This window comes from Hemitrygon akajei, chromosome 11 (genome assembly GCF_048418815.1).
Source record: "Hemitrygon akajei chromosome 11, sHemAka1.3, whole genome shotgun sequence".
Lineage (NCBI taxonomy): Eukaryota > Metazoa > Chordata > Chondrichthyes > Myliobatiformes > Dasyatidae > Hemitrygon > Hemitrygon akajei.
In genome coordinates this window covers 88,360,786-88,366,524 of record NC_133134.1, presented here as the reverse complement: position 1 = coordinate 88,366,524, position 5,739 = coordinate 88,360,786, and the positions used below count along the sequence as shown (strand labels likewise).

The following is a 5,739-nucleotide window of genomic DNA, read 5'->3' as shown; positions in this document are numbered from 1 at the left end:
AGCAGAGGTTGGCGGTGCTTCCGTGAAACATGTCTGCTCCAAATTCAATTTGCCTTATGAACTAAACGCTCTTCTGCGAGCTGAACCCAGCGACGCGTTTTCACTAGGCCGGCGTTTTGACCAGAGCCATCGCACCGTCCTTGAGCTGTATTGTTAAGATATAATTTGTTCGGCATCATGATAGTGAGGCTCCCTCAGATTCTGCTAAGTTTATCATATTCATTGTCCTTTGTCCTTGACGGATACTGATGGACTGGTTTTGTCGTTTCTTCAATTGTAGTACGATTGTGAGTGGACAAGTGCCTACAATGGATAATTTGCAATTTCTTGTGAAATAAATTTCCCCGACAGTGTTAACCACAGGCTCTGTGGCGCAATGGATAGCGTGTTGGACTTCTAGAAATAGATGAAGAAGTAATTCAAAGGATGTGGGTTCGAGTCCCACCAGAGCCGGTGTTCCTTCTGGATTCAATTTTCTAGCTATAAAGGACTCCAGAATTCCAATAAACGATGGCGGAGAAAGTGGTTTGAAATACACGTGAATCAATTATAGTATATAATCAGTTACAGTTTAAAAATTTGCTATGTATTGGAATATACAGCTGCCCGCAAATCAAAAAATTGCAGGCGAGTGCGATTAAACCTGATTTAGATTCTGATTCTGATTTGTCAATCTTCCGAAAAGGCACGAACGTTTAAGTGTAGGAATATACTTTATACCTATGGTTGCCTTCAAATTCCTTAAATTCTGCCATTACTTTAACGTCCTAATTGTGACAAGCCATTTGCATCATGTTCATGTAACTCGGCCATTCTCTGAACAAAGATCTATAAGTTTGTATTCTATATTTCAGAAATAATTTCCCTTTTCTACCTGGAATATTTCGCCACAATAAATATGCAAGAGTCTATTTGCCCGAGCCCATTTTAACCTGGGATCCGACCCCCGCATAAACCTTCCTTGGAAATGGTAATGTTTATACTTCAAGAGAAAAGTCTGCTCTTCATATATGACATCCATTCTAGTAATTCAACAGAAAATATTCATAGACAGTTCATGCGAAATCCAGTGGAGTTTCTGCGCACGGATTCAAAACACTGCTCGCCGCTGATTTCCATTTATCTTAAACTGAAGATTTTGGCTCATAAGTACCAGTTATTGCCATTAAACTGAGTGTCTTCATCTGCGACAGTCAGTGTGCAATACGGCTTGTGGGATGTTCATCAATATCAGGATGTTCAACACATCAAGCAGCATTCAAGGAGATTGAGAATGAGTCAATTTTATTTGAAATTAGACAACCAGCGATGAATGAATTGTTCCAGAGAAAGAAAACGGATTGACCATATATTGCCCATGTCGAAACTGCTATTTATAATCTTCCACAAAGCACTTACACATGAAATTGCGTTGCAGTTCTAAACTCCGGAATCATCAGGCGATCGTTAATTATTTTAACATATAAGAAGGTAAATTGTCAACCTACTTCGCACCTACTGGTGTGAAGATGGGTTATGACAGTGTAACCCCTGGGTCGCCTCAGGCATCGCTCAAACACGTTCTAGTCTAGGGGGAGCAGCCTTCGGCCCCGCCAAACTGGGTAATCAGCTGGTGTGGATGCTGTGTGATGTCCCCGCCTCGCCCAAAAACAGACAGTACACCTTATGCGATTAAATGAGTACAATTTATAAAGATTACTATAACTAAGCGATTACTAACGATACAGTATATATGAATAAGAGAAAAAAAGAAAAGGCGCCAAACTTATCAAAGTCCAAACCACTTCGTGCACAACCGTTGGATCTCAATTACTGAAGTCTTCTGGCCACCATTCGATCCCCTCCGACTTCCTCGACCTGCCTCCTGGGACCCCCACGGTGGTCGACCAAACGCTCCACACTCCTCTGTCTTCGTCTCCTCTCATCACCGAAAACCTTGGGCCGGGGACCGTCGCCCAGCTTCCAGCATCCCGTCCTCTCTCTCTCACTCCATCGCGCCGACTCCCCAAAATCCCCCCCAACAATCAGTTTACAGTCCCAAACAAGCTTCCAGCACTTATCATAACAAAGACGCTAGCATTCCTACTATTAACACAGGCGCCAGCATTCCTACTTTTAACAAAACAAAGACGCCATTTTGATTACATACACAGTAACAAAGAAAAAGAAACCCCCCGTTACAACAGGATTAGGGAACCACGGTTGACGAGGGACATTGCGGAGTGTCGTAAAGAAAAAAAAGATGCATGTATGGTGAACCGGCATAAATAATGTCCCACTATTCAGGACGTTTACAGAGACAGATGCGTAAAAAGGACCCGAAGGATCATTGGACACCCGAGTCATCCCAAGCACGACCTGTTCCATCTGGAAAATGTACCGCAGCATAAAGACCAGGACCAATAGGCTCCTGGACAGCCTCTTCCACCAGGCTATCAAACTGATTAATTCACACTGATACAATTGTATTTCTATGCTATATTGACTGTCGTGTTGTACATACTCTTTATTACAAATGACAATAAATTGCATATCGGTCATTTAGACGGCGCCGTAAGGTAAAGATTATTCATCTTCATGTATGTGAAGGACGTAAGAAATAAAGTCAATTCAATCCTACAGAAATACCCCACAGCATTAGCAGCAAAATCTTGGCAGTAAAATCTGACCCATGGTGTTACATGTATATGAATTACTGTGTTATTTAAGGAAAAGCAAATATCCATGTCCGTTGCATGTTTTCAGATCGTTTATTTTCAAATTCATTCCTTCAGTTTCAGTTTCTTCTATATTATTCTAGCTTCGCTTCGGAATTAATTTCGGGTTTAACTTCGCCAAATTACAAATTAATTTACGCACACCTCTCCGTTATCACTTCCATCATGGTATGTGACCTCTATTTAAATATTACAGTGCAATCGTTTCGCTTCTTTTCAGCAGCTCTCTGTTAAGTTCAACCTGCCGAACGCTCACTTTTTCAGATATCTCCAAATCCGACACTTTATTGCTCCTTCAATTCCTAACTTTCCTGAAATGCCTGCGAAAAATGCTATGGACCTATTTCTTTCCATTAATCCACTAGGTAAAGGTTTAATATCAATTATCCGAGATAAACTAGCAGCCTTACGACGGGTCCCTGTGGATAAAAATAAATTGGCCTGGGAGCAGGATTTAAATATCTCCTTATCCGAGGAGAGCTGGGACTCAGTTCTCAAATCGGTTAACTCAACCTCTCTTTGTGCTCGCCATTGCCTTTTACAGTTTAAGATTGTTCATAGAGCCCATATGTCTAAATCTAAACTATCTCGATTCTACCCTAGCATTAGCCCGCTCTGTGATAAATGCAAGAGGGGCGTGGCCTCTCTCATCCATATGTACTGGCTCTGTCCTAGCTTGGAGAATTTCTGGAAAGATGTCTTCACTACATTATCGGGTATTCTGAATCAGCACCTAGAACCAAACCCCTTAATTGCTCTGTTCGGTTTTTGGGGCGAGACAGATTTATGTCTGGGTCCGACCAAATGCCGAATACTATCCTGTGCCTCTCTCCTGGCTAGACGCTTGATCCTCCTCAGATGGAGAGATGTTGCCCCGCCCACTCACGCGCAATGGCTTAACGACATTATGGCCTGCTTGGACCTCGAAAAAATTCATTATTCAGTTCTTAATTCGGATCTAAAGTTCCATAAGGTCTGGGGACCTTTTATCGAGTACTTTCATAACCTTCCTCTTGACTAGGGTTTTTTTTTCTTCTTTTCGGTCCCTTGCTTTCAGCTCCCTTTTTTTTCTGGTAGTAGGCATTATTATCCTCTGTTGCTAAGTGTATTCACAGTCTGGGAGTTTGACTGTCCTGACCTATACTCTTTATATTGTGTTGTGGTCGGTCTGGAGTAGTTGTTGTTTTTTTTCTTGTGTTGTGGGGCTTGGGGAGGACACTAAGCTTACTTGTCTTTAATTTAGGTGCTTTTTTGAAAATTCTCTTCCTTTGTAGCATATTGTTATTGTATGCTTAATTTTGCACTGCATTAATGCTCCTCATTGGGATTTGGGGTTTTTAATTTGTAAAATGTTTTGAAAAACTAATTTAAATTTTTTTTTAAATATTACAGTGCGACGCTGTGATGGCTGAGTGTTTAAGGCGCTGGATTCAAAATCCAATAGGACAGCTTCGAACCCTGCTTGTACCCGGTTTCCATTTACCTGGGCAATTGCACTGACGGAATATGCTGGAAAACATCGGTTTTTGCTAGTAGTCCTGATGCCTCCTTCTGTTCCCGTGAACGTGAAGAGGAATGTGTGGCAGGAAATACGACCTGAAAGTGATCAGACTCTGAGATTCTATTATTATATTAAGAGGAATAGAATAATCAGGAGAGATAGTTAACCGGATAAGGAGCATTGCAGACCTCTTTAAGTGGAGCTCAGGCGAAGGGCGAGATCCAAAGAAGGAAAAGAAACGGGGATATTCACTTGTTTCCTGACACCGAAAGAAAACGAGGAATATTATTTTGTTCAAGACAGTGATTTATCACATAACCACGATCTCTGATAGTTCAGTAACGCTAAAATTGTTTATATTTCCACAGTCTGTGACTGTAATGCACTTTGATTTTTATTTCAATGCAATTCCACGTTTGATCAGGCTTACATGGCTGGTGGTTCCTTAAGAGCGTGCGAGCCAGAGGAGGTAGTGGGGGCGATCTCTCATTACTTGCTTTATACATCTCACATAGCCTCTGTCAACCAAGTGCAACTCACGTTCTTCAGACGTGGTTTAATTACTCCCAGCGGAACTATTTCTACGGACAGGAGAACAGGCAAAACTGGCGCCTTAAAGCCTATCGCTTCGGAATTATAGGGCTCGAAGGGCGGGCTTGGCAACTCATCTAGGAGAAGGCAAATTCTGATCTCAATCCTTCTCTGACTTGCGGCTATATGCACTCATGGGGAAGGCTTCGGGACTAAACCCGAGGAAAGAACCGGAGTAATGTCTCACGTGCGCACAATGAAACGGCGGGAAGTAGCTGAAGACGTGTTGATGGTAGTGGAAGGATCAAAAGCTGCATTTAATCGAATATATGTCTGGTGTCAACCTTTCCTGGTACTTGAATTAGAAAAAATCGGAATGATTCTGTTTGCATTAGCAGGAATATTTCACATTTGAGGCGAACGTGATTACTACTGCACTGCAGAATGAGTCCTGACAAAGGGTCTCGGCCCGAAACGTCGACTGTACTTCTTCCTACAGATGCTGCCTGGCCTGCTGCGTTCCACCAGCATTTTGTGTCTGTTGCTTGGAATTTCCAGCATCTGCAGATTTCCTCGTGTTTGCTCTACAGAAATACTGGCCGCCGATTACCCTGTACCGTTTGAGCAGACGCGAACATCCTCTGTCCAATGCACATTGCCGATGTTTCTCCAGCTCTCCAGCATGAAAGGAAGGCTACAATATCTTTAAAAATCCGACAGGCAGAGGGAACAAAAAAACGTACTGTGTAAACGTAAAGAAATACTCGGTGAGAGAGATACTCACGATGAGGCGAAGTGCTGATTGTAGGCGGGTCTAGTGACTCAGGCACAACGGGAACACAGTGGAATTAATTGTGTACATTTACGATTAATACATGTGACATTTCACTGGTCTAGTACTTCGTCCAACCAGAGGTGGTCATAGATTTTTGTTAGTCTGTCGGGGTGTTGTTAAACTGTAAGTGTATTCCCAATCTTACAGCATTGCTT

The 5,739-nt window shown here is 42.3% G+C and overlaps 1 non-coding gene across 1 annotated transcript; it reads left to right on the top strand.

Moving 5' to 3' along the window:
* The first annotated feature begins 362 nt into the window (after positions 1-362).
* On the top strand, positions 363-453 carry trnar-ucu (transfer RNA arginine (anticodon UCU)). The gene is given in 2 exon segments: positions 363-399; positions 418-453. It is a non-coding gene; the product is annotated as a tRNA-Arg (tRNA).
* The last annotated feature ends 5,286 nt before the right edge of the window (positions 454-5,739 follow it).